Source organism: Mytilus trossulus, chromosome 13 (genome assembly GCF_036588685.1).
Source record: "Mytilus trossulus isolate FHL-02 chromosome 13, PNRI_Mtr1.1.1.hap1, whole genome shotgun sequence".
In the NCBI taxonomy this organism is placed as follows: domain Eukaryota; kingdom Metazoa; phylum Mollusca; class Bivalvia; order Mytilida; family Mytilidae; genus Mytilus; species Mytilus trossulus.
In genome coordinates, this window is record NC_086385.1 from 21275778 (window position 1) to 21296507 (window position 20730).

At 31.2% G+C, this 20730-nt stretch overlaps 1 protein-coding gene across 1 annotated transcript in view; it reads left to right on the forward strand.

Annotated features, from left to right (window-relative positions):
• The first annotated feature begins 20669 nt into the window (after window positions 1-20669).
• Window positions 20670-20730, forward strand: part of LOC134694836 (voltage-dependent L-type calcium channel subunit beta-1-like) — a 51440-nt gene continuing 51379 nt past the window's right edge. Inside the window, exon 1 of the mRNA XM_063555908.1 lies at window positions 20670-20691. The gene's annotated coding sequence lies outside the window, so the exon portion shown is untranslated. The remainder of the gene's footprint in view (window positions 20692-20730) is intronic.

The following is a 20730-nucleotide window of genomic DNA, read 5'->3' on the forward strand; positions in this document are numbered from 1 at the left end:
GTACTTAAAATAACACCATATAGATTTGAATAGAAACATTAAGTACTGTATATGGCACCAAATAGTATGAAATAATTCATTTATCACAACCAACATAATGTAAAATAATCTGTTTCATTGATACATGAGCTCTGTATCTGTCAAAAAAAACCTTATTGCATGTTTTCATTGTATTTAGTTAATTAATCTGTATGCAAATTACAACATCATAATTTGTGATTAAAAATATCTATTTTCCTTTGTTTTAACACAATGTAATCTTTTTTTTTAATCTATTTTCCATTTTGTTATTGTTAAAGCTTATGATACTTAGTGATAAGTAAGGATACAAAAGGGAAATAATCCATTACAGTAAACACATAGTTTTTGTTAAAAAAAATCAAAACATGCTGAGATTGTAATCAAAATGCATATAGATACAATATGCTACTACAAATAGATTTTAGTGTCAAATTTGATGAATTAAACTTAGTATTTGTTAGAAATATTCTTTTTGTGCTAGGATTGTTATGAAAATTTATATATAGATTTGAGCTGTTATTCCAAATTGATTTGCTATGTCAAAAATGTTGTGAAACTTTATATTTACTAAGATCAAATCTTATGAATTTTTATTTCTAGTGTTATAATTCATGAAATTTGAAACCCTTTTACAGTCATGTCAGGTTTAGGAAATTTTGTCAGATTATTATTTTTGAACTCCTATGCTTTCTTTCTATGATTCAGTGAAAAATATTTTGCACTATATCACCCACTTTTCTTTTCATTTTTAAGACTTTAAAAGTTCTTAAAGGGTCATTTACCAAAATTTACGCAGATTCTCTATTTCTTTTCTTAAGATTTTAGACCCCAAAAATGCCAATGCTTATTTGATGGTAAAAGTCTGTGTCAGCCATTTCCCATCATTTTTAAAACACATGTATTAGATATCAAATATCTTTAAAAGGAGTTCAACAACCATCAATATTTAGCTTATTTTGATTCTTATCTTATGCTCCTCCCGGATTCATAGTACCAATTTTAAATATCACTGGACTACTGCTTATTTTGATCCTTAACTTATTCTCCTCTCTGATTCATAGTACCAATTTTAAATTTCACCGGACTACTGCTTATTTTGTTTGTATCCAATTAAAAGTGTATGTATATGCATCACACAAAAATGTGCAAGCTGGACAATAGCTTTCTTGGTCTGTTTTTTAACAACATGTGCACTTATAAATGTTTATAAAAACATTAGGTTGTGTCATTTATGCATTTTGAATTATGAGGCAAAAGTTTCCCTCATTTCAGGGAATAGCAAGAAAACTTGTTAAGAAGTGTTAAGTTTTTGTTTAATTATTATTTAAAATATGAAATATTTTGTTTTGAAAGGGCCAGGTAAGCTTTTCTCATCACCTTGCATCCGGCGTCCGTCATCTGGCGTTAGCTCTTACAAAAATCTTCTCCTCTAAAACTACTGGGCCAAAATCAAACCAAACTTGGCCACAATCATCATTGGGGTATCTAGTTTAAAAAATGTGTGTCTTGACCCGCCAAACCAACCAAGATGGCCGCCATGGCTAAAAATAGAACATAGGGGTAAAATGCAGTTTTTGGCTTATAACTCAAAAACCAAAGCATTTAGTGTGTAATGCTCAATTTGTTAATAGGTATATAGGTATTTTTATACAGTTGTAATGATTATTCATTCTGTAATTTTATGTAGTTTTATTGTATCAACCTTTTTATTTTATCTGATGTGACATATTTAAGTTTATTAATGGACAAGATTATTCAACATGTCATGAAATATTTAAGTGTGATTTGAAAATAACCCTCGGACAACAATTTCAATTTTTAAATGATATTTTGAAATCTAGCATAAATATTAGTTAAAGAACCTGCAAGATAAGATTTTTCTTTGTTTAATTTGTAATGATCAGTTAAAGAGGATAACTTTTGTTTATTTGTCCAGCTTCATCTTCTATCCAAAACTTCGTCCTGAACATGCATGCAATATATGACACTGGATGTAAAGCAACCAACAATCAATCAATCCAAAGTCCAATACGATATAATCTGGAAGTGATTCATGTATGAAGGGTTGGGTTTTGATAAATCACAGAATAAAATGATTTATAAGAACAAGAGTTTAGGGATTGCTGCAGTGATTTGATAAGATAGACATAATTTGGTTTCTATGGTACCTTCATCAGAATTAAAACTACAGAGGTATACTAAAGCCTGAAGAAAAAAATAGTATTTTACAATGTCACCATCAGGAGAAATTATAAATAGGTAGTGAAAGTAGATGTGAAAGATAACTTGATCAAGAATGTTTAATAAAATATGTTTTTTTAATAATTTGGACGACATTTTATTTGCAATTATGTATCATTTCCTACATTGGAAATAGTACAGACTTGCAGTCCTGTACCAATTCAACACTTGAAGAAGTATGTACGGTTGTCTGAGCGAAGCCAATTGGAAGCATGTACCTCTTAGTGAAGCTAATTGGGAGTGTACCCTCTGTCCTTGCGAAGCCAATTGGAAGCAGTGCATATATATCTCTGTCTGCTAACACTAATTGGAAGTAATGTACCACTGGCAGAGCGGTCCCAATTTAGAAGCATGTAACTCTGAGCGAAGCCAATTGGAAGCATGTACCTCTGCAAAATTGATTAAACACGTTTAAACAAATTTTATTTAACATTCTTTTTAAAGTTTACTTTCATACCTACTTTCATTTTCTATTTATGATTATTCCCCCTGTTGACACTTTGAAGTGCAAATTATTACTTCATCATTTTGTACTCATCTGTAGTTCTTACTCTGATGAAGGTGTCCTAGAAATTAAAACATGCAAACATCGTTATATACTCCAACAATCCCTGACATTTATTAATTCATATGAACAAATTGTGCAACGATATCAGTTTGTTTATTAACATTTGTAATAATAAATAATCATAATATCCTTGAAATAAAAGTAATTATAAGTCACCTAATAGAATTTACTAGAAACAAAGTACTTAATATGACAACAGATAGATTTTACTATTTATAAGTACTTAAAATAACACCATATAGATTTGAATAGAAACATTAAGTACTGTATATGGCACCAAATAGTATGAAATAATTCATCTATCACAACCAACATAATGTAAAATAATCTGTTTCATTGATACATGACCTCTGTATCTAAAAAAAAAACTTATTGCATGTTTTCATTGTATTTAGTTAATTAATCTGTATGCAAATTACAACATCATAATTTGTGAACAAAAATATCTATTTTCCTTTGTTTTAACACAATGTAATCTTTTTTTTATTATCTATTTTCTATTTTGTTATTGTTAAAGCTTATGATACTTAGTGATAAGTAAGGATAAAAAGGGAAATAATCCATTTCAGTAAACACATAGTTTTTGTTAAAAAAATCAAAACATGCCGAGATTGTAATCAAAATGCATATATATACATATATAGATACAATATGCTACTACAAATAGATTTTAGTGTCAAATTTGATGAATTAAACTTAGTATTTGTTAGAAATATTCGTTTTGTGCTAGGATTGTTATGAAAATTTATATATAGATTTTAGCTGTTATTCCAAATTGATTTGCTATGTCAAAAATGTTGTGAAACTTTATATTTACTAAGATCAAATCTTATGAATTTTTATTTCTAGTGTTATAATTCATGAAATTTGAAACCCTTTTACAGTCATGTCAGGTTTAGGAAATTTTGTCAGATTATTATTTTTGAACTCCTATGCTTTCTTTCTATGATTCAGTGAAAAATATTTTGCACTATATCACCCACTTTTCTTTTCATTTTTAAGACTTTAAAAGTTCATAAAAGGTCATTTACCAAAATTTACGCAGATTCTCTATTTCATTTTTTAAAGATTTTAGACCCCAAATATGCCAATGCTAATTTGATGGTAAAAGTCTGTGTCAGCCATTTCCCATCATTTTTAAAATACATGTATTAGATATCAAATATCTCTGAAAGGAGTTCAACAACCATCAATATTTAGCTAATTTTGATTCTTAACTTATGCTCCTCCCTGACCCAAAGGGCCAAGTGAGCTTTTCTCATCACTTTGCGTCCGGCGTCCCGCGTTGTCGTCCGGGGTTACCTTTTACAAAAATCTTCTCCTCTAAAACTACTGGGCCAAATCAAACCAAACTTGGCAACAATCATCATTGGGGTATCTAGTTTAAAAAATGTGTGTCTTGACCTGCCAAACAAACCAAGATGGCCGCCATGGCTAAAAATAGAACATAGGGGTAAAATGCAGTTTTTGGCTTATAACTAAAAAACCAATGCATTTAGGGCAAATCTGACACGGGGGTAAACTTGTTTATCAGGACAAGATCTATCTGCCCTGAAATTTTCAGATGAATCGAACAAGCCGTTATTGGGTTGCTGCCCCTGAATTGTTAATTTTAGAGAAATTTGGCTGTTTTTGGTTATTATCTTGAATGTTATAATAGATAGAGATAAACTGTAAACAGCAATAATGTTCAGCAAAGTAAGATTTACAAAGAAGTCAACATGACAAAAATGGTCATTTGACCCCTTTAAGAGTTATTGCCCTTTAAAGTCAATTTTTAACCATTTTTCGTAAATTTTACGTCTTTTACAAAAATCTTCTCCTCTGAAACTGCTAGGCCAAATTAATCCAAACTTGGCAACAATCATTTTTGGGGTATCTTGTTTAAAAAATGTGTGGCTTGACCCGCTAAACGAACCAAGATGGCCGCCATGGCTAAAAATAGAACATAGGGGTAAAATGCAGTGTTTGGCTTATAACTCAAAAACCAAAGCATTTAGAGCAAATCTGACGGGGGGGGGGGGGGGGGGGGGGGGTGAAATTGTTGATCAGGTCAAGATTTATCTGCCCTGAAATTTTCAGATGAATCAGAGAACCTGTTATTGGCATGCTGCCCCTGAATTGGTAATTTTAAGGAAATTTTGCTGAATTTGGTTATTATCTTGAATATTATTATAGATAGAGATAAACTGTAACAGCAATAAAGTTCAGCAAAGTAAGATTTACAAACAAATCAACATGACCAAAATGGTCAGTTGACCCCTTTAGGAGTATTTGCCCTCTACAGTAAATTTTTAACCATTTTTCGTAAATTTTATATATCTTTTACAAAATTCTTCTCCTCTGAATCTGCTAGGCCAAATTAATCCAAACTTTGCCAAAATCATCTCTGGGGTATTTAATTTATGAAATGTGTGGCGTGACCCGCTAAACGAACCAAGATGGCCGCCATGGCTAAAAAAAAACCATAGGGGTGAAATGCAACTTTTGGCTAATAACTCAAAAACCAAAGCATTAAGAGCAAATCCAACACGGGATAAAATTATTAATCAGGTCAAGATCTATCTGCCCTGAAATTTTTTGATGTAATCGGACAACTCGTTGTTGGGTTGCTGCCCCTGAATTGTGAATTTTAGGGAAATTTGGCTGTTTTTGGTTATTATCTTGAATGTTATTATAGATAGAGATAAACTGTAAACAGCAATAATGTTCAGCAAAGTAAGATTTACAAACAAGTCAACATGACCAAAATGGGCAGTTGATCCCTTTAGGAGTTATTGCCCTTTAAGTCAATTTTTAACCATTTTTCGTAAATTTTATAAATCTTTTACAAAAATCTTCTCCTCTGAAACTGCTAGGCCAAATTAATCCAAACTTAGCCACAATCATCTCTGGGGTATCTAGTTTATGAAATGTGTGGCGTGACCTGCCAAACGAACCAAGATGGCCGCCATGGCTAAAAATAGAACATAGGGGTGAAATGCAGCTTTTGGCTAAAAACTCAAAAACCAAAGCATTTAGGGCAAATCTAACATGGGATAAAATTATTAATTAGGTCAAAATCTATCTGCCCTGAAATTTTCAGATGAATCAGAGAACCCGTTGTTTGGTTGCTGTCCCTGAATTGGTAATTTTAAGGAAATTTTGCTGTTTTTGGTTATTATCTTGAATATTATATCAAAGTATGTATAAGGTTAAGAGACAGGTTTCCAACTTTTTTCACGAGTTTGCTCGTTTTAGTTGGTTTTTCCTGACCAGGGGGATTGTCGATGACAACAATTTTGCCATTTCTTTCTCTTTCAAATACATTTTCTTATTAATAATTGTTATGATTTTATTGATGCTTATGCTTATGAGTTGTATTAATGTATATTATTTTAATAAATATTAAAATCTATTGCCCTACTAGCTGTCTGGGTTATTGGCAATATATATTTGTAGTTTGCGAAAAGATGTTGCTGGTGAGTTGGGTCATAACATATATAATGTAATGGTAACATTATTCTTGATTTGGTGATATAAACACTTATGTTGTGTCTGTTTCAACCCAGTTCTTCCTCATAATTTAGTTCATGTCACCAAATCTTAATTTCTGCATTCGACACTCAGGTGTTACAATTAGAAGAGAACCTTCTGAACCTTCCGTGGGCACTTGAGATAACCCCTGGTTTTCAGTAAGGTTTGTGTTGATCTTTAGATTCCTAGGAAGTGTTTTGTAGAATTTTGTTTGTCATACATCGCTCTTCAACTTTTGCCATAATGTTTTGATATTATTGCTGATTATTGGTACTTAATAGATAGCATTATTCAGATATGAGGAAATTGACAATTGGAAAGTTAAAATCATCCTTTTAAAAAAATTTGGTTTGAAGGCGTCAATCTGTGTCAATATCAAAGTAAAGGTTGAGATATGAAGCAAAAATCTTGGTTTCTGTAGTATCCTTTATCACAAGCTCACTGGGGTATATGATATGTAAGTACTGATTGACTGACAATTGGGTTTTAAAAAGAGAAACATGATATCTTTAATATATCGAACTTTGAAATCAAAGAATTAAGCAAAATGTATTTGTAGAGGTGTACAGGTCCAACTGGCAGGTGTCATCTGACCTTGTCCTCATTTTCATGGTTCAGTGTTTACAGTTAGGTTTTTGCGTTTGGATTGTTTTTCTATTACTGTAAGCAAAAGGTCTACTATGTTTGGTATATGGAATGATTACAAGTTATACATGTCTAGTTGGTAGGTTTCATCTGACCTTGACCTCATTTTCATAGTTAAGTGGTCAAAGTAAAGTTTTTAGGTCAACTATATTTAGTGAATGGAAATATTTTATGATGTACATGTCAGTTTCGCAGGTTTTATTTAACCTTGACCTCATTTTCACGGTCCATTGTTCAGTGTAACCTTTTTGTGTTTTGGTCTGTTTTTCTTAAACTATGATAAGCAATAGTTCAACTGAATTTGTTTAATGGCAGATTTGAAATCTGTACATGTCTGCCTAGCATGGTTCATCTGACCTTGATCTCATTTTCTTGGTTCATTGGTCAATGTTTAGTTTACTTGGTTAATATAAAAAAAGATGATGTGGTATGATTGCCAATGAGACAACTGTCCACAAGACACCAAAATGACATAAAAATAAACAGCTATTGGTCATTGTATGGCCTTCAACAATGAGCAAAGCCCATTCCACATAGTCTGCTATAAAAGGAGGGCCAGAAATAACATTGTAAAACAATTCAAACAAGAAAACTAACAGCCTTATTTATATAAAAAAAATGAACGAAAACAAATATGTAACACATAAAAAACAGTCTGTTTCTTAGAAACTATAAGCAATAGGTTAACTATCATGGGCAAATTTGGATGATTATATAAGAAATCGCTGAAGCATGACTGGAGCGTTCCAACCTTTTTTTTTACAAAAAGTAAGTATATAATATAGAGGGTCTCTGTATATCAAAGTAGTATATTAATCATAGTATGCATGCAGATTCAGCATGTGTTTAAATGTTCAGATTAACTGACATTGGCCGGACAAACTAACAGAACATAACTGTTCAGATAATCGGGCATTGGCCGGACAAACTAACAGAACATAACTGTTCAGATAATCGGGCATTGGCCGGACAAACTAACAGAACATAACTGTTCAGATAATCGGGCATTGGCCGGACAAACTAACAGAACATAACTGTCCAGATAATCGGGCATTGGCCGGACAAACTAACAGAACATAACTGTTCAGATAATCGGGCATTGGCCGGACAAACTAACAGAACATAACTGTTTAGATAATCGGACATTGGCCGGACAAACTAACAGAACATAACTGTTTAGATAATCGGACATTGGCCGGACAAACTAACAGAACATAACTGTTTAGATAATCGGACATTAGCCGGACAAACTAACAGAACATAACTGTTTAGATAATCGGACATTGGCCGGACAAACTAACAGAACATAACTGTTTAGATAATCGGACATTGGCCGGAAAAACTAACAGAACATAACTGTTTAGATAATCGGACATTGGCCGGCCAAACTAACAGAACATTACTGTTCAGATAATCGGACATTGGCCGGTCAAACTAACAGAACATAACTGTTTAGATAATCGGCCATTGGCCAGACAAACTAACAGAACATTACTGTTTAGATAATCGGACATTGGCCGGACAAATTAACAGAACATAACTGTTTAGATAATCGGCCATTGGCCGGACAAACTAACAGAACAATGTACAAACCATAAGACATCTAGAGGTCACCATGCAGTCTCCACAGAAAACATGCATCTTTAAAAAAGAAAAAAAAACAAGCTCTAAATAATAAGTCTATGAGTTTTATGAAAAAAGCAGATTATCACAGATCTGCATTACGCACCAAACTCCCAAAGTCAACTGATTAAAAAAAACACCAAAAAACAGCTTAAAGAGTCCACACTTGACAAACGGAGATATGGTATGATTGCCAATGAACCAACACTATCCAACAAAGTACAAATGAAGTTGATATAAGCAATGATAGGTCGAAAGCATGGTCTTCAACAATACGAAACCAGATGCTCCGCAAGGCGTAGCTTTATACGACCGCAGAGGTTGAACCCTGAACGGTTGGGCAAGTATGGACATAACATTCAAGCTGGATACAGCTCTAAATTTGGATTGTGATTAAATAGTTGACACAGCATAGGTTTCTGACACAGAATGAATGTGTTCTAATGAACTTAAAATTTTGGTTATCTCTTAGAGAAATTCACTATGCTGTTGAATATTAATCCTCTCAAAAAAATGTTTGAAGGCATTTTCTTTTTATTTATGAAATTTCAAATGAGAATGAACCCAATTTTTTAATCACATCCCCCTTTCCCTTATTCCAAAACTAATCTCAATTAAAATTTCTAATGGAGTTTGCAACAATAACTACTCATTTAAATACATCATAAAATATTAAGATGTAAAAAAACGGCTTGTTATCACTGGATGGTAAAGATTATTTTAATTTATCAGTTGGTAGTAAAAAGTGAATATACATTGTTTATTGTATATAACAAAGATTTGATTCTGGACAAAGAAAGATAACTCCAATTAAAAAAAAAATCTTGCAATTGCACAATATTGTGCAATTAGATATTTCTTGCTTACTATTCTGGACAAAGAAAGATAACTCTAATTTTTAAAAAAAATGTTTTTTCACAATATTGTGCAATTAGATATTTCTTGCCATTGCGCAATACTGTGCAATTGAAAAGACTTACTATTGCACAATACTTAATATCATAATTTTAGATCCTGATTTGTACCAACTTGAAAACTGGGCCCATAATCAAAAATCTAAGTACATGTTTGGATTCAGCATATCAAAGAACCCCAAGATTTCAATTTTTGTTAAAATCAAACTAAGTTTAATTACAGACCCTTTGGGCCCCTTATTCCTAAACTGTTAGAACCAAAACTCCCAAAATCAATACCAACTTTCCTTTTATGGTCATAAACCTTGTGTTTAAATTTCATAGATTTCTATTTACTTATACTAACGTTATGGTGCGAAAACCAAGAAAAATGCTTATTTGGGTCCCTTTTTGGCCCCTAATTCCTAAACTGTTGGGACCTAAACTCCCAAAATCAATACCAACCTTCCTTTTGTGGTCATAAACATTGTGTTTAAATTTCATTGATTTCTATTTACTTAAACTAAAGTTATTGTACGAAAACCAAGAATAATGCTTATTTGGGCCCTTTTTTGGCCCCTAATTCCTAAACTGTTGAAACCAAAATGCCCAAAATCAATCCCAACCTTTCTTTTGTGGTCATAAACCTTGTGTCAAAATTTCATAGATTTCTATTAACTTAAACTAAAGTTATAGTGCGAAAACCAAGAAAATGCTTATTTGGGCCCTTTTTGGCCCCTAATTCCTAAAATATTGAGACCAAAACTCCCAAAATCAATACCAACCTTCCTTTTGTGGTCATAAACCTTGTGTTAAAATTTCATAGATTTCTATTCACTTTGACTAAAGTTAGAGTGCGAAAACTAAAAGTATTCGGACGACGACGACGACGACGACGACGACGACGACGCAGACGACGACGCCAACGTGATAGCAATATACGACGAAATTTTTTTCAAATTTTGCGGTCGTATAAAAACATCCTTTATGAATGATATGGTAACAGGAAAATCAAAAGGTTTGTAAATTTTACACAAATGTAAGCAATTTTTGGGTCAAAATTGATAAATGCGAAAATAATTGTCCTGTCCCCGTCTGAGTAAATCATGTGTTAAAACCGAGGTGCAATAGTATTGGTTCTTTTAAGAAGAAGTTCATATGTACGAAACAAGAAATACATGCACACCTAATATTATTCAAAACACTAAATACATGTACATGAAATAGTCAGTGGCGGATCCAGTCTATTCATAATTTTGATCTTATTTACGACCGGCAAAATAGCCAAACTCTATATTAAATCGCTATTGTGCCGGAGCCGGCAAAATAGCAACTGTCTTATAGTACACCTATGTTCGTAGTATATAGAAACACAAAAATATATAATCCATTCATCAGCTTTTTATTAAATGGTGTTGAAATCCGGTGAAACACAAAATGTCCCCGTTTACAGTTCGTATTTTTGGTTTACTCCTGGTTTGCCCACTTTTAATTCTACCAATTATCTATTAGTAAAGAAAACAAAAAAGACAAAAGGATTAATGAGCATACAATTGTATAGTCTGTTCCAACTTAGGTATGGTCAGGTATATAGTTAGTAAGTGTTTTCTGCATATTCAGGTTGTTTTTTTGTATAGAAAAAATTATTATAAAAAAATCAAATATTTTTTCTCATTATTTTAATACAAATTCATTCAACAAACATACATTTACACAACAAATAACAAAAAAAAAATCAGTTACAAAATGTCTATATTATTCATTAGTAACTGTTTCTGAATGATTTTCATGATAAAAATACATTGATAAAAGATCTCTTTTATTGCAAACATACTTTAATAAATTAATCAATTTTATAAATGCACTGCATGAGGAAATATGTAAAATGAGGATAAATTCAATCTTTTATATTTACACCAAAAGTCACAAAACATGATATTTACAAATCTTCACTTCATTGTCCAGTTCAAATGGAGAATATGGGATCGATCAACGGCTGAATAGTCCTTGTTGGAATCTTTCTTTCAGTAGTTGGAGTCTGGTTCTTATACTCTGTATCATCATCTTTTTGGTGGGCGGGCTCTTCCTGCTGCATACTGGATAATGTTGCATTCTGTTAGTGCCTGTGTCTTTTTCAGTAGCTCAATGATCTCGTAGATGTTTGCGTGGGCATGTTTGAGTCTCTTCTTAAGTTTGTTGTGCCATCCTCCCAAGTGATTTGTGGTGGGGGTCCTTCTGTGTAATAGTAATTCCATAGAAAACGGTAGCTTTCAATTCTGAACTCTGTCATGTATTCTGTAAATGAAGTTGTAGCCAGTATGTTTTCAGTTTCTCAAATGTCTTCTTTAGTGTTTAGCCAAACTTCCCCAACAAGGTGGGGTGGAACAAGAGGTAGTACTGCGGCTCCTCGTATTAGTTGAGTTATGTCTTCTTTTTTCTTTATAATAGGACTGTAGTCCATATTTCTGTGACTATTGCCAAATACACTGGGTGAAGTGGAAGTAGCAGCCTTTCACATTAACCCCTAGCCATACTGTTCTTGCTGCGTTGTTGGTTGCTGTTTCATAGACAGTAAATAGCCTTTTTGGTTGAAGTTCTAACTGGTGTTGTTACCAATTATGATTATTAATCGAAAAATATTTTATTGTTATTATTTTTTTAAGCAAATGCTAGCTTGGATGCAGATTACTGTGTAATTTGTGTTATATTTATGGGTACGTCTAAACACCGCTCAGGACCTCCTGAGTGCACTCAGGACATACAAAGTGCACTCAGGACCCTTTATAGTTATCGCATTTGCACACAGGATGTATGTATATATTCGTTACATGCTGCTTATATAAGAATTAAATTTTGGTAGAATTTGAAATCGAACTTAGATAGATATGTTAATTTTTTTAAATAATGAGGGCACGTGTCACTGATTACACAACTACTGAGTCGTGAATTATCCAATCAACAAAATTAATTGGATTATCTTTATTGATGTTTATGAATTGTTTTGTTTGTACAATGTTGCATTTAAGATAGTTGAGATTGTTTAATGTAGTTGAATTTAAATTATGCACTGTGAAAATAGTGAATTGTATGTTTATGGAAAAAAAATAAGATAACCCATTCGATGTTCTTTTTCAGTTTATTTTTCATTTTGACGGCTAAATTTATTTTTTTGTATTCTGCAGTTTATGAATAAAGAAAATACAAAAATCTGTAACAAGTTCTATTTTTGTTTTTCTTTGTTATTTTTTTCTCTCTCTCCATATCAACTTAATAAACAAAAACAATGTTTACTAAATATCAAATTTTATTCTCAATAAACAATACACATAGTTAAAGAGAAGACAATTACATGTATGTACAATAATTACAATGACAATATTTACAATTTTAAAAGAAGTCTATCTTGGCTGTGTGCATGCTGGCTGTCGAAATTCGTTCAAGGCTTGTATTACTGGACAAGAACGACTTTAATGAGAAATAAAATCTTACTAAATGCGGATTTGTTCAAACAATCGTATTACTCGGGAATTAAATTACTGGACAAGTCCGATTAAAATGAGAAATAGAATCTAACTTTATGAGATTCTTATTGTTTGAAAAATTTATTTTGGTCAGTACGGTTTCTATACTTAAAAACGGGCTCTATATAAAACTTATTAACTTCATGAAAAGTAAATTTATTTCCCTTTTTAACCTCGTTCAAGGAATGTATTACTGGACAAGAACGAGTTTCAATAGGGGAATAAATCTTACAAAATATCTTAACGACAAGAAAAAAGAGAAAACACACACACGCACATGCATATATATATATAAATATTAAAGTATTAAAAAACCCAATGATACCAATTTAAAAAAAGAATCAACGCTACTATTCGTAATTGTAACTGTTAGCTTGGAAATAAATTATACATAAAAAGGTGTATCACATATTCTTTTATTCTTTTTTTTACTATGGAACAGTGCAATTAAAATCTATTGTAGTAAATCTAGAGATATGAAAATACGAAAGAATTATTCATCTTAATTTTTGAACTATTAAAGAATAAAACTAAAACTTTTCCGTATATAGAACGAAATTTGATAAAAAAAATAAATAAACGCAACTTTTTTTTTATTAACTGTAAGCTTAAAAGTAAAAATATATTCCGTTTTTTTCCCACTATGGAACAATACCATTAAAAAGTCTATTGTAGTATATCTAGAGATATGAAAATACAAAAGATTTATTCATCTTGATTTTTGAATTAAGAATATAACTAACACTTTTCAGTATTTTTTTTTTTATAAAATTCGAAAATGTTTACGATATATTTTTATCTATTAAGTTAATATACCTTGCTCAATCTCTGGAAACACTCTGGAACTGGGTTTTGATCCCCAAGGACGCCACATTTTCCAATAAATTTTATCTATATTTTTGAACGTTTTCAAATGAGATGAATTGAATGAAAATTTCCCAACTTTAAGTAGATTTCTGATATTTCTCAACTGGCTTCAATAATTACAAAAAAAGAAAAGTTTATTTAACATTTTTTTCCAAAACAATATATCTTCTTTGTTCTCTATTTTTTAATAGACATCTTGGTTTTGTCTGTTTGCCAAGCTTACATGTATGAGGTTAGATCTATCACTAATCACTTCTTATCATTAAAGATTAAACGACCTAATCAACATGATAATTGGTATTCAATATAATCATCGGTCATGCCTGACATATTTCATAAAAACGGCGCGTGCCAATGAAAACTCAAATAACTTCTTAAATATAAAATTGATTTTATCGAAACCAAAACTATAAGATGAAGAATTAAATTATCTATCAAATGCATACCTTCACCACCAAATAAAACATAGATTTCATGTCCTGAGTGCACTTTGCATGTCCTGAGTGCACTCAGGAGGTCCTGAGCGGTGTTTAGACGTACCGTATATTTATAGCTTGGCTATTGAACAGTTGCATTTATAATTTAGTTGTTAGAATAAATTGGATATTTTTTATATTAAGTTTCAGAACAGTGTATTTTATTAAAATTAAAAAAAATTAAGTTAAATAAAGTTAAAGATATTCAATGAGATTTATTCTAATAAATCTTTAGATTCATTCTTTTACTTTTTACCCTTTTTCAGAATGTACCAATAATTAAAACTAATTGTTGATAAATTGGAAAAATAGTTCATTTCTAGTGCACATTTTTCCTATTTTTTGTATGAATAAAAATACATTTTCCTGCCAAAAATATATAAAATTTAGAAAGTTTTGCACACTTTCCTTGATTTAATAACAGAATATAATGTTCTTTTGAACATTTACAGGTATAATAAACGGTAAAAAATATGATTATAATTCAGAAATAAACTATAATTGTTAAAACAACAATTCCCTCTATGTTTACATATACATGTAATTAAAAGTGGGCAAACCAGGATGACACCGTATTTTTTACCTTTATTATAATTTGTCATCAAAAGGGCTTCTAGGATTATCTTTTTCGCCTAATGCATAGAACATTATGTGTGATGTTTGAATAAAAAATTGAAGAATTTCAACGGAGGCAACTTTCATAAAATCTTTATTACGTTTACAGTTATTGTGCTCCTCTATTTTACTTTTCGATCAGGGCGATTTTGACTCGGGGTTTTTCGGCAATACAAAATAAATCGGTGGAATTTCAGCGGCGGAATCAGGTGGTGTGGAGGGAATGTACGCCACCTTCTATTTAATAATAATATCTTTATTTCGGCAAAACATACAAAAACCAATTTTGATTGTGGCAAATACATTGACAAACAAACATAATGAAACATATTGAAAACTCGACAATATTATAAGAAATATGATAAAAACAGTTACTGTTCTCCTTTCCTCAGTTCTAATGACTCTTTAATAAAAGAAACAACTGCTTTTACATCATTTGGTGTTGATGGATTAAGTATTATCACGAGTTTATCAGTAAAATTAAGTGTATTAAAATTTACATATTTTTGTATATAATATTTTAGAAAGATTTCTCTTTTATTTTTATTTATTTTACAGTTGAAGAAAAAATGAAATTCATCGTCTAAGATATTTCATCTTTTACATTTTCCATCATTTCGTGGTATTTTGGTATATCGTCCAGTTTCTATGAAGAGACAATGATCGCTTATTCTAAATTTGGTTAACATTTTTCTTGGGTAATTGGGTTCATTCCCTCTATTCCCACTTTTTTAAAATTTGGTAAGATAAGATAAGATAAGATATTTTATTTTCCAATTATGGGCCCCAAAGGGCATAAACATTACAACATCAATAATTTTTTTAAGAAAAGGTAAAATTTCATGTGGGAATAGGAGGAAAACTTGTGCAAACAAAGGATTATACTGTACAAACATTTTTTAATCAACTGTTAATTGTCCAGTGTTGTTTTTTTTTATTAGAACAGGTAAAAAGTTACTTTTGCATCTGTATGAATTCTATTACTTTTATAACACAAATTCAACTGTAGATTTAAGCAAGCATAATGTAACACAACTTGTACAACAGCACTTAATCAAATCACACATTGTAGCACAAACTTTAGACAATCACTGATTTATACAAGTCTATGAAGGTTTGTCAATCTATTCCACGTGAAGAAGGTGGGAGGCTGCATCACCAAATTCTACCGTTGTGACTTCCTGGTTGCGGTGTCTAATCTTAAGTTCGTCTAATCTGTGATAGATTTCTACATACTTTTTGGCGGCCACTCTCTTCCTACCGGCTGCATACTGGATCATGGTTAGGGCGTTGAAGGCTTCCTTATGGTTCAGATGTTTAATAAGTTGAAAAATATTCGGATGTTGATGCGTGACATATTTCTTCAGCTTGTTGTGCCATCCCTCTAGATGATTCATTGACTTGGTCCTTGTGTTAAGTAGTGGTCACAAAAGTGACTGTTCTGTTCAACCCAGTATGTTGTTACGTAGTCTAAAGGCTGTGTAGTTGATGTTGGTATCAATCTGATCTATGTCTGCTAGGGCCTTAAACCACAGAGTTTTAACCTCAGCAAAGGGTATTCATGGAAGTACAGCGGAATGGCGTACTAGTTGATGAATATTGTTTCCCCCCATTTTTTTTTATATCTTTGATTATTGGTCCAAGTAATGATATTTTCAGAGTAATGATTTTCCACATCTTAAGTTTATACTTTGTTATAATAATTTTATCATTTAAATCATGATTTATTTGTACAACAGACATTAGTTTTTAAATAAATCTTTTCTTTATTTTTAAGTACAAATTCATTTTTTTTATAAATAAATCTAACCCCAATCTATTTATCATAATTTTCTTTATTTTTAAGTATTTCTTTGATGAAAAAGAAAAATATTACAAATAAACAAGGTATTGTACCAATTATGTTATGCTTTTTAAAAAAATACAGGTAAATCTTAGGTGAAATTCTAATTAACCTTGATTGTTATAAAAACAAATTATTTATCAAAACATCTATTGTTATTTGCAAGTGGGAATAGAAGGAATAGTATTTTTAAAAAGTGGGAATAGGAGGAAGACACCTTTTCTTGTCTCTTTACTTGGGTGTGATAGGTAGTATTTCATTTGGTTATTCATATTAGATTTAAGAAATTTATATAGATATATTTTATTATTTTTATTTAAGTTATTTATTTTATCATCAATAAGAGTTTGATAATAGTTGATATAACTTTTTTTTAATTGGGGTTTTAACATTTTAGTCTGTTTTAAAGTTTTAGTTTCCTCAATAAGTTTAATGTCAATATTTATATCTTGTGACACATTTTTTGCAAAAGTATGGGAAATACATCCCTAGCATTAACTTGTCCCAAATAAAATCTATATATTGCTTTTGTTTAAAAATTTGGGTAGCTTGATAATGCCCCTTTCAAAAATCCTCGATCCCTCCTGTCATTTCACTGATTTCATATTTATTTGGGGTAAATATGAGACTGCTATAACTACTGTGTTATAGAAGTTTCCGGGTAAATTACCACCCATAATTCTGAAATCCTCATAAATCAGTAGTCCGGTGCCAACTTCTTTTACGAATTATTCATGCATGATGCGTTACAGTAAATAATGTCCTTGGCAAGAATGGTAAGAATGATTTTTGCCACGGTGCTCTCTCCATACACAAAACGTGTATAGTTGCCGTTTCATATTCAGTATGTAGGAATGGACATCTCTCAACCCCAACTTGTCCTAATCCTAATTTAAAAAAAAAAAAGAATTATAAAAAAGGTCAATCCGTCCCTCGCTCCTGATTTTATTTACTATTTTTTTTTATTTTTTTTCAAACCTTAGATTGATACATTTAAGAAGTAAGATTGAGGTGAAACTTGAATATGTTTTTGAAAGATCTCAAAGTTCAAGCCATGACAAGCACACAATAATAAGCACTGTAAAACTCAGTTTGAAAGAAATCTTTCTATGACAATAACATAAAAAATAAATAAAGCAATATTCTTGATTTATTGTACTACGGGTTTTATTTACGATGATTTAAAAAACAACAAAAAACCGCTTTTTAAAATTTCGCGCATATTTATACTTTATATTTTCTTGTTTTTGATTGGTTGGATAACACAAAATATGCTAATGAGGTAAAAACACCGCAAAGGACCTCCTTTGTGCACAAAGGAGCACTAAGGACCCCAAAGAAGTTTGTTAAGAGCACAAAGGACCTGAAATTCCCTTCAAAGAATAAAATTAACATAATTCCTGAAGAAAAATGAAAAAAAAATAAAATAATTTCAATAAAAATTGTGATTTTAATAATGTACGATTTGGTGCAAACTCCCCGGCAGTTCCAGTTCCGATCCGCATACGGGCCCGAATACTACTCTACACTAATTGATGGAGTAAGGGAAAAAAGTTCCGGAACGGAAACGATCACTGTCCGGAGTTTGGATTTGGTGTTGTCACCGGTATCGGTTTGGAACCTACATCATATCCGGGCTATGCGATAGCTCATGTATATGAAATTTTTAACTAGTTATAATATTATATAAACAGAGACTATATGTCTCTGATTTTAATGATAACGTCAATTAGTATGCTTAATATTTTTTTGTTGTAATAAAACTACTTTACCCAAACTACGAAAATTATGTAAGTATTAGCGAGCACAAAGGACCACAAAGTAGTTTGATAAGTGCACAAAGGAACTGAAATTATTTATGAACTGGGGGAAAGTGATTGCCAACGAAGAAATATTTATTTTTTCACAAAAAAAAACCCGTCTCGAGTAAAATTGGAATTAAAGTTGAAGATTTGAGAACCGTGTTCTGTAATCGGTACGGATGTATTGAAAAATATTGAGAAAACACAAACATATGATATAAATACAGACTGGACATGAAACCGAAAATAAATAAATAAAGCAAACACTGTTTGTCAAGATTTATATCCATTTGAAAATTAAAAAAAATTGCGACAAGTTTAGGATCTCTTAACCAAGACCTTCATAAGACAGTTTCAAGATGAGGTCTGATATATGTCCGAGAAGTAAACGGACAGAAAGTCACAAATTTGATAGGATAAAAAGTCACAAATATTTTTTTAACAATTGTTAAATATATTTTGAAATATTTTTATATTTTTCAACATATATTCATTTTTTAAGTTTCGGAGCTCATTACCGTTGATAAATGAAAATGTATTAACTTTCAATCATGCAGAGGATATATATTTATTGGCAAAATGAAGCCATTTAAGCCTCGTTTGATATTTTGTTTTCGTAACAATTATTTATTAATTATTGATATTTATTGAATAAAGGAGTAGGTCCGGTAAGGAATCATTTTGGCCTCAAATTTCAGTTTCATCTGACGAAGGATTTGGACCACTTTCTCAACACTTAAGGGTCTTTTTCACTTGATTCAATTAGTTTATGTGAAAGATTTTAACTGATTAAGTCATTAAAAACGATCCGATTGAAGCTCAAATATGAAAAATCTCTCAAATATGCCAAAAAACGTCACTTTTGTGATGGTTTTTGGCAAAAATGAAAGTGGCCGCATCCGTGTTCATCCACAACCTTTATATGTTATGTATTATCATAAAATACAACTTACATTGCAATATTATGGATGAACACGAATGCGACCACTATCATTTTACACGTAAACCGTCTAAAATTTAACTTAAATGATAGAATTTTGAAGATTTCAGTAAGTTAGCATGACTTACTGGTGCTTCAACCAGATACATGTGCATTGTATTGCCAAAAACGGCCCATATTTATGTAGCAGAAGCATTCAACTGTCCAATAAAAAACTAAAAGTTTACATTTTAACAATTTTGTAAAACTGTTATATTTTGGGCCAAAAGGGGCCTTACCTACTCCTTTTCATTACAAAGTTGCTTCACGAATTAAACTTCAAGAAAAAAACTGAATTGTCATTTTTTTTCTGTGACTTTCTGTCCATTACTGTTGTGTGCAAAATAAAATTTGATACAACAGAGTGTGTATTGAAATTTCTTGAAAAATACGAATTGAAAAAATCAACCCAATTTCCTACCTAGAGAGTAAATCACATACTGTTCCCTTTGTGGCTTAGAAACGTTTTCTTTAAAGTACAAAATATGTAGTTTGAGACTCACCAAGTAAGAACATTTCGGTACATACTTTATTTTTGAGTAGAATAAAATTTTATATAACAAAGTGTGTACTGAAATTAATTTCATAAAATACGAATTGACAAATCCAAATTAATTACTTTATTGTTATATGTCTCTGTTTTAACATACTGACATGAAAAATTGTTAATTCAATCACTCTCTCTAAATATTATCTATACTCTCGAACCATCATGTATTTACATTAGCTGCGAAAACGTAGCTCTTAAGGTCCTTTTGATGATTTTTGATATTTGCGGACCATAGAGCTACGATTTACTCCCATTGAAAAACCCTCGAAAAAAAAAAATCAAAAGGACAATAGAGCTACGTTTTCGCAGCTAGTATTTACATTAGAAACATCAAGGAGTTGTATAGTAAGACCTTCGGGTCAGTTGTGCACATGGAGCCTCTGGTAATAATTCCAGCATCTGAATCTGTATTTTATTAAACAAGTTTTGATTAGTTAGTATTTTGAGATGTAAAATAAACACCAATGAAATTATGTGTTATATTAGAGTTCATGTCGTCACGATAACTTATGCAGTAATGAGGACCAGAAGGTAATCTTTTTCAAGGGTAACATTAGAAAATCCACACCT